Below are 6,143 nucleotides of genomic sequence, written 5' to 3' on the forward strand. Positions count from 1 at the left end.
CACTTCCATCTTCTTTTTTTCTTGTCCGTCCCTCTTTTAGGTCCGTGTGGAAGCGCATGGTTCTTTTTTTTTTTTTTTTTTTTTTTATTTTTTTTTCTTTTCTGATTTGACTTCACAATATATATATATATATATATATATATATATATATATATATATATATATATATATATATATATATATATATATATATATATATATAACGCCTATGCTGCACAGTGGCGCAGTTGGTAGAGCTGTTGCCTTGCAGAAAGGTTCTGGGTTCGATTCCCAGCCCCGGTCTTTCTGCATGGAGTTTGCATGTTCTTCCTGTGCATGCGTGGGTTTTCTCCGGGTACTCCGGTTTCCTCCCACAGTCCAAAAACATGACTGTCAGGTTAACTGGCCTCTCCAAATTGCCCCTAAGTGTGAATGTGTGTGTGCATGGTTGTGTGTCTCTGTGTTGCCCTGCGACAGACTGGCGACCTGTCCAGGGTGTACCCTGCCTCTCGCCCGGAACGTTAGCTGGAGATGGGCACCAGCAACTTTTCCGACCCCACTAAGGGACAAGGGTGTAAAGAAAATGGATGGATATATATATCCATTGAAGAGATGAGGACAGGTGACAAATGAATGTAGTTTTTTTTTTTCCAGTGGCACTTTAATGGCAAAGAACACTTAGCGTTGGTTTATTCCCACATGAATAGCAAGAGGGAAGCAGACATGACAGGCACAAAACACACATTATGATATTGACTGAACAAGGCAGGAAAAGCTACATGAGAGGATCCCACCAGAAGTTACCAGCATCCTCTTTCTATAGAAACTAGCCCAGTCTCTGGAAACTAAAAACATCTTTACTCCTGTGAGAGTGGCAGAGTAGGGGAGGGCATGGAAATAAAGGATACAAAGAGAGAAGAGGGAATGTGAAAGCACCATAGGAGACTGGGGAGAGAAAATTAGGAGAGGCTAGAAGTGACAAAAGGAGGAGAGAGGGAGGAAAAGAGGGGAGAAAACAATAAGGTCTGCTGGGTGTAAAGTTTCCCCTGGATATGATATGTGGATACGGGCATGTCATCAAGCCTGTGAAGTGGAAATAATAAAGAATTAGGATTGTCTCTGAAGACAGGGGAATTAATCCAAAATGAATTATGAAGGGGGGAGCGGAGGGAAGAAAAAAAAAATCAACATCAGCCATTTCCTTTTGCTCTGCTTCAAGGCAGATAGGGGCGGTTTGTGTGTGAATCCCATAAAAATTAAATTAATAACAAAGAAAAAACATACCACACACACAAATAGAAGCTGAAATTTTTAGTAATACGGGGGTGGAAGGGAGATAGTTGTGCAGGGAGAAAGAATGCAGATGGAAAAAAACATTTAAATGAACTGAGGGTGGGCACTGTTTCTGCCAGATTGTAGGCTACTGCTCTTTTGTCCCCCCCGACCACCACTCCCCACCCCACCACATCTCTCCGGGAAAGGGCTGCTGGTGTTAAAGAGGAGATGCTGCGGAGGCCATTGTAATAAATGCCACTTGTAAATTGCGGAGTGGAATTATACAACGTGCAGATGGATCCATACGCCAGAGCGAGATGTGGCCAAAAAAACTGCGAGCGATAATTAAGACTTAGGGGGTGAATGACAGAGCCATTTGTGACGACGGAATATGGCGTCCCCCCCTGCTCTCTGGGAAACAGAAGGGCTCGGAGAGGCTCGGTGTCACAAAACATTACCCACACAGCTGTTGGCTTTATGAGCAAGCAATGGTGTACTCCCTTCCTTCCTTCCTCCTTCTCCCTCTCATCCTCATCACCGCTTTATCTCTTTCCACCAGCACCACCACCATGCACCACTCTTCCCTTGCTGTGTGATTCTTTGGCATTTTGTGCCACCTCAACACCACCACCATCAACATTAGCTATTCAGTCCATCACAATCCCATTCTCCGTCTTCACCTCGCACCACCATCCTTGTTATCTCCAAGAGAAGAGAAGACCACTAGTACTCCATCATTCATATCCTGGCAAGAAGTGGAGGAGGAGTGGGAGAGGCTCTGCATGCACACCAAAAATACAAAGTAACACCTAGCATGAAAATTCAATAAAAAGCACTCACACTGACAGTGAATAGTGCTTTGAATAGGAGTTCAGGCTTTTTTTTTGGCTTTTTAAGCTTCCTTTTTCCTCTCAAAAAAACATGTTTGTGTTTCTGTCTTTACTGCAACCATAGAAATCCACACATTCTACGCAGATGAAATTGGATTAAATAGAATATCAAGGAAAAATTAGTTTATTTCTGTAATTCAATTCAAAAAGAGGAACTTATTTTATGCATGTTAAATGTTTATTTGACTTACGTTTGATGGTTCTGCCTTACAGCTTATAAAAATAAAAAAATTAATCTCTGGAAATTTGAATTTGAAGCCCATTAAAATTTTACTCTGATGCAGAAATTTCATGTTATGGCCTTCGCCACCATGAAGGAAACTGGTGACAGTTGTCCTGCAGTCATTCGTTGATCTTTGCTGAAGAAGCTGACCGTACACAATTTAGTTGATGGTTTGGTGGAAGGAAAAACACGCTAAAAAAAAGTTTTGGGGAGATTCACGAAGTTTAAATTTCAGACAGCTGTTGCACTCCTTGAATTATTTTATTTGCACCACACATTTCAGCAACAAGACAGTTCAACCAGTAGCTTGTTGTTACTGGTTTATTCACAAGCTAGGCTAAGAAGAAGGTGACTGAATTGTTTTAGAATATGTTCAAAGTCCCGAAAATTGTACTGTAGATGAAAATAAAATTTCCCACTCACTCTGAAATCAAGGAGTTTAAAGGAACAGGGAAGAGGCGGCTAATCCATGTTCCTTTGTGGAGCCATGTCCTCTGCCGGTGTTGGTACAAGTTGTTTCATCCAGTCCAAGGTCAGTGCATCAGTGTGTTACATTGGAGCACTTAATGCTTCCCCTTGCTGGCAAGCTTTCTGGAGATGCTGACTTAATTTTCCAGCATCAACTGGCACCTGCCCACATGGCAAAAAAAAGTACTAACACCATTTATGACCATGGTATTACTGTGCTTGATTGGTCAGCAAATTTGCTTGACCTAAACCCCTTATGAGAGATGCCAGGCCAAACAATGCAGACAAGCAAAAGGCCACTATCCATAACACCTCAGCGATGCCAAAAGCTGATCGCCTACAAGCTTGCTGCATTTCTGCATCCCAAAAACATTTCCAGCCATGTGAAGTGCAAATATCCCATAAGAATGTCTTACAGCAGGCCAACATTTCTCTTAGAAATCTTTTTTTTGTTGTTGTTTTTAATTGATCTAGTGCAGGGGTCCCCAAACTTTTTCCTGTGACGGCCACATAACTTTTCCCTTCTCTGGTGGGGGGCCGGAGTCAGTTTGTAACAGAAAAGGTGTGACAATTGCAGGAGTACCTAAATATAAAAATTTATTGTTTTCCAGAAAGCACAATCAAATAACATTCTCTGGGTTATTCACAAAAAAATCCAGGAAATAACACTATTTATTAAATAAATACCGTATTTTCCGGAATATAAGCCGCAACCCCAAAGTTTTTTTTTTTTTTTTTTTTAAACAGTAAACATACACATAGAAGCCGCACCGGGCTATAAACCGCAGATATCTCTGCCGCTACAGGTTTTCCACAACGATGCAGCAGCAGCAGAGGGGGGCGGACAACCAAAATTTTGAGTCATAACAGGTCAATTGAATATCACATTTATTATCGTTGAAAAAGAAAAGTTGTCAAGTTTAGATTTAACTGAACTGATTACGGTAGTTTCCGAATGGAACTGTAACAGTAAAAGTGCTGATCCTTCGTGTCTGCTAGCATGTGCTAAATGAAAATGGGCACTTCCTTCTTCTTCTTCTTCTTCTTCTTCTTCAGATTTCAACGGCAGCTTGCATCCATTATTGTTGCACTGCTGCCATCTACTGGATCCTAATATCTATACCTCAAATTCTCATAATAATCTCAGTATTATTTAAAAAAACGAAAAATCTTCTTTTTCCCCTCAATGCTATTTAACTGATCAACAACATTCTCAAATTTCAACTCCCTATTAAAACCTAATTCTGTTTTAATGGGTGCGTTCTTCTTTTATTTCCAATTTTGACTTCCAATGATTCACTTCCTGCTAAAGAGCCCCCTGGTGGTTGAAGAAAAATCCACATATAAGCCACATGGTTCAAAACTTAGGAAAAAAGTAGCGGCTTATAGTCCAGAAAATATGGTATATGAAAAAACATCTAAATGCTTTCTGTTCAGGTATTGTTCAGGGGGCCGGACCAAATGTGGACGCGGGCCGGATCAGGCCCACGGGCCGTAGTTTGGGGACCACTGATCTAGTGTCATATTCTGAATTTCTGAAAAAAATATTAGCAGTATTATCAGAAATAAAGAGTTAAAATATGTCACTGCATGTAAGCAACTTTCAAGCAAATGACTTCCATTTACTGAATTGAATTATTTAAGTAAATTTATTGTAATATACCCACGTGTACTTGTACTGTTTGCAAGGTTTCAAGGTGTCCAACATTTGTTTATTTTGCAGCTTATTTAAAGTATTTATTTTCAGACATCATTATCTCACCTTCTAAAATACAACACCAAGTCCCGTCTTGTGTCACTGCATAAATATGCGCTGCAGATTCATCTCTGGCAAATAAAATTATTCAAGTACGATGTGTCCACCAAGATCTGCACTCTGCTCTGTAGTCTCTCTCTTAAGTCCATCCATCTCTCTGCTTCGGCCTGCAAATCTGCCCCTGGTCTCGTCTCGCTCTTTTGTCTCTGTCTCAAGGGCCTTCACAGTGCGCACAGTAGTCCACAAAGTCTTAATTCAAACGAAACCTCTTCGCGCCCCGTTAAACCACTGACCTTCTCTGTCACTCCTGTCACCGGCTGCCGCCGCAGACGAGGGCCTGAGCTGCAAGCTAAAAGACCCCGTGCTCAATAAAAATGTGGGTGATTAAACAACTCCCAGTAATTGCTCCTTTTGTGCAGGAATCAAGCGGTCACACTTATTACAAAGGCAGGAGAAAGCGAGGCTGAGAGCAGCCGCATCCGATGAGGGCCAGACAACCCTCAGTGACCCTGTGCCCTCCCGTCACTACTCCTTTATCTGACCAAACAACCACAGTGGAGTGTTTGAGTGTGTGTATTTGTTTACCAGCAGGTGTGTGTGGATTTGCAGGAGTGTATGTTAAGTATGCAAAGAAAGCTACTGAAACAAAGGAGCAGCAGAATAACACAAGAGCTCCCCTCTGTGGTCAAAGACGTAACTGTGCATGAAATGTAATTTGGATCGAAGCGATTTGCAGTTGCAAGCAACCAGCCAGCTGGCTTTGGTACTGGGCGACAAAGCCAAACCGGGGGACCATGTCCAACATGAGGTCCTGGTAACCTAGATCATAGTCATTTGCAAACTATACGCATCATCTGGTAGTCACGAGCATATATACATTATGTACATTTATAAGCACAAAGGCCAAACCATGTGCCATGTCAAATAGGTCAGCTTACAAAACGAGGCAATTACCAGCTACACATACAAACGTAAAGTGCTTCTGAAGAGCCTGTGAGTGCTTTGGCTCCCCTATGATCAAGACTGCTCTCAACACAGCCAAGGCTTGTACACATACAGGGCCCCGTGTGCCAAAACAGCAATCAGACCGGACTGCTGTGGAGGTTTGAAATAGGAGAGCTTTCTGTGGTCGGAGAGAGTAACAGAAACCAAGAGGGGCCAGACGGAGACGGCTTGCAGTGCCTGTCATTGTGTTGATAGAATTGCTCATTTCTTCTCTTCTACAATCATAGCCGTTTACGGAAAAAAAACAAATGCTTGTATTTACATTGTTGTAGTTACGGTAAATAAAGTGGTCTTGTGTCAGTTTATGTTTTATTCGGCACCCACAGATAAGAAACGTAGTCATGATAAAGACAGCCGAAACAGCTTAGTATTCTCAGACATGATGGCTTTGTGACTAGAGCAGATCATAAATAATTCCTTTGTGTCACCATCAAATATCCCTGATTACAAAAAATTATACATGAGAATTGTGAAAAAGCAGAAAAAAAGGGTTTGATTTTATCTTCTTTCATCTGCAAACTGAGCTGTCAGCCTGCTTGAAAGGCCG

Source organism: Poecilia reticulata, chromosome 3 (assembly GCF_904066995.2).
Source record: "Poecilia reticulata chromosome 3, P_reticulata-male-v2, whole genome shotgun sequence".
Classification (NCBI taxonomy): Eukaryota; Metazoa; Chordata; class Actinopteri; order Cyprinodontiformes; family Poeciliidae; genus Poecilia; species Poecilia reticulata.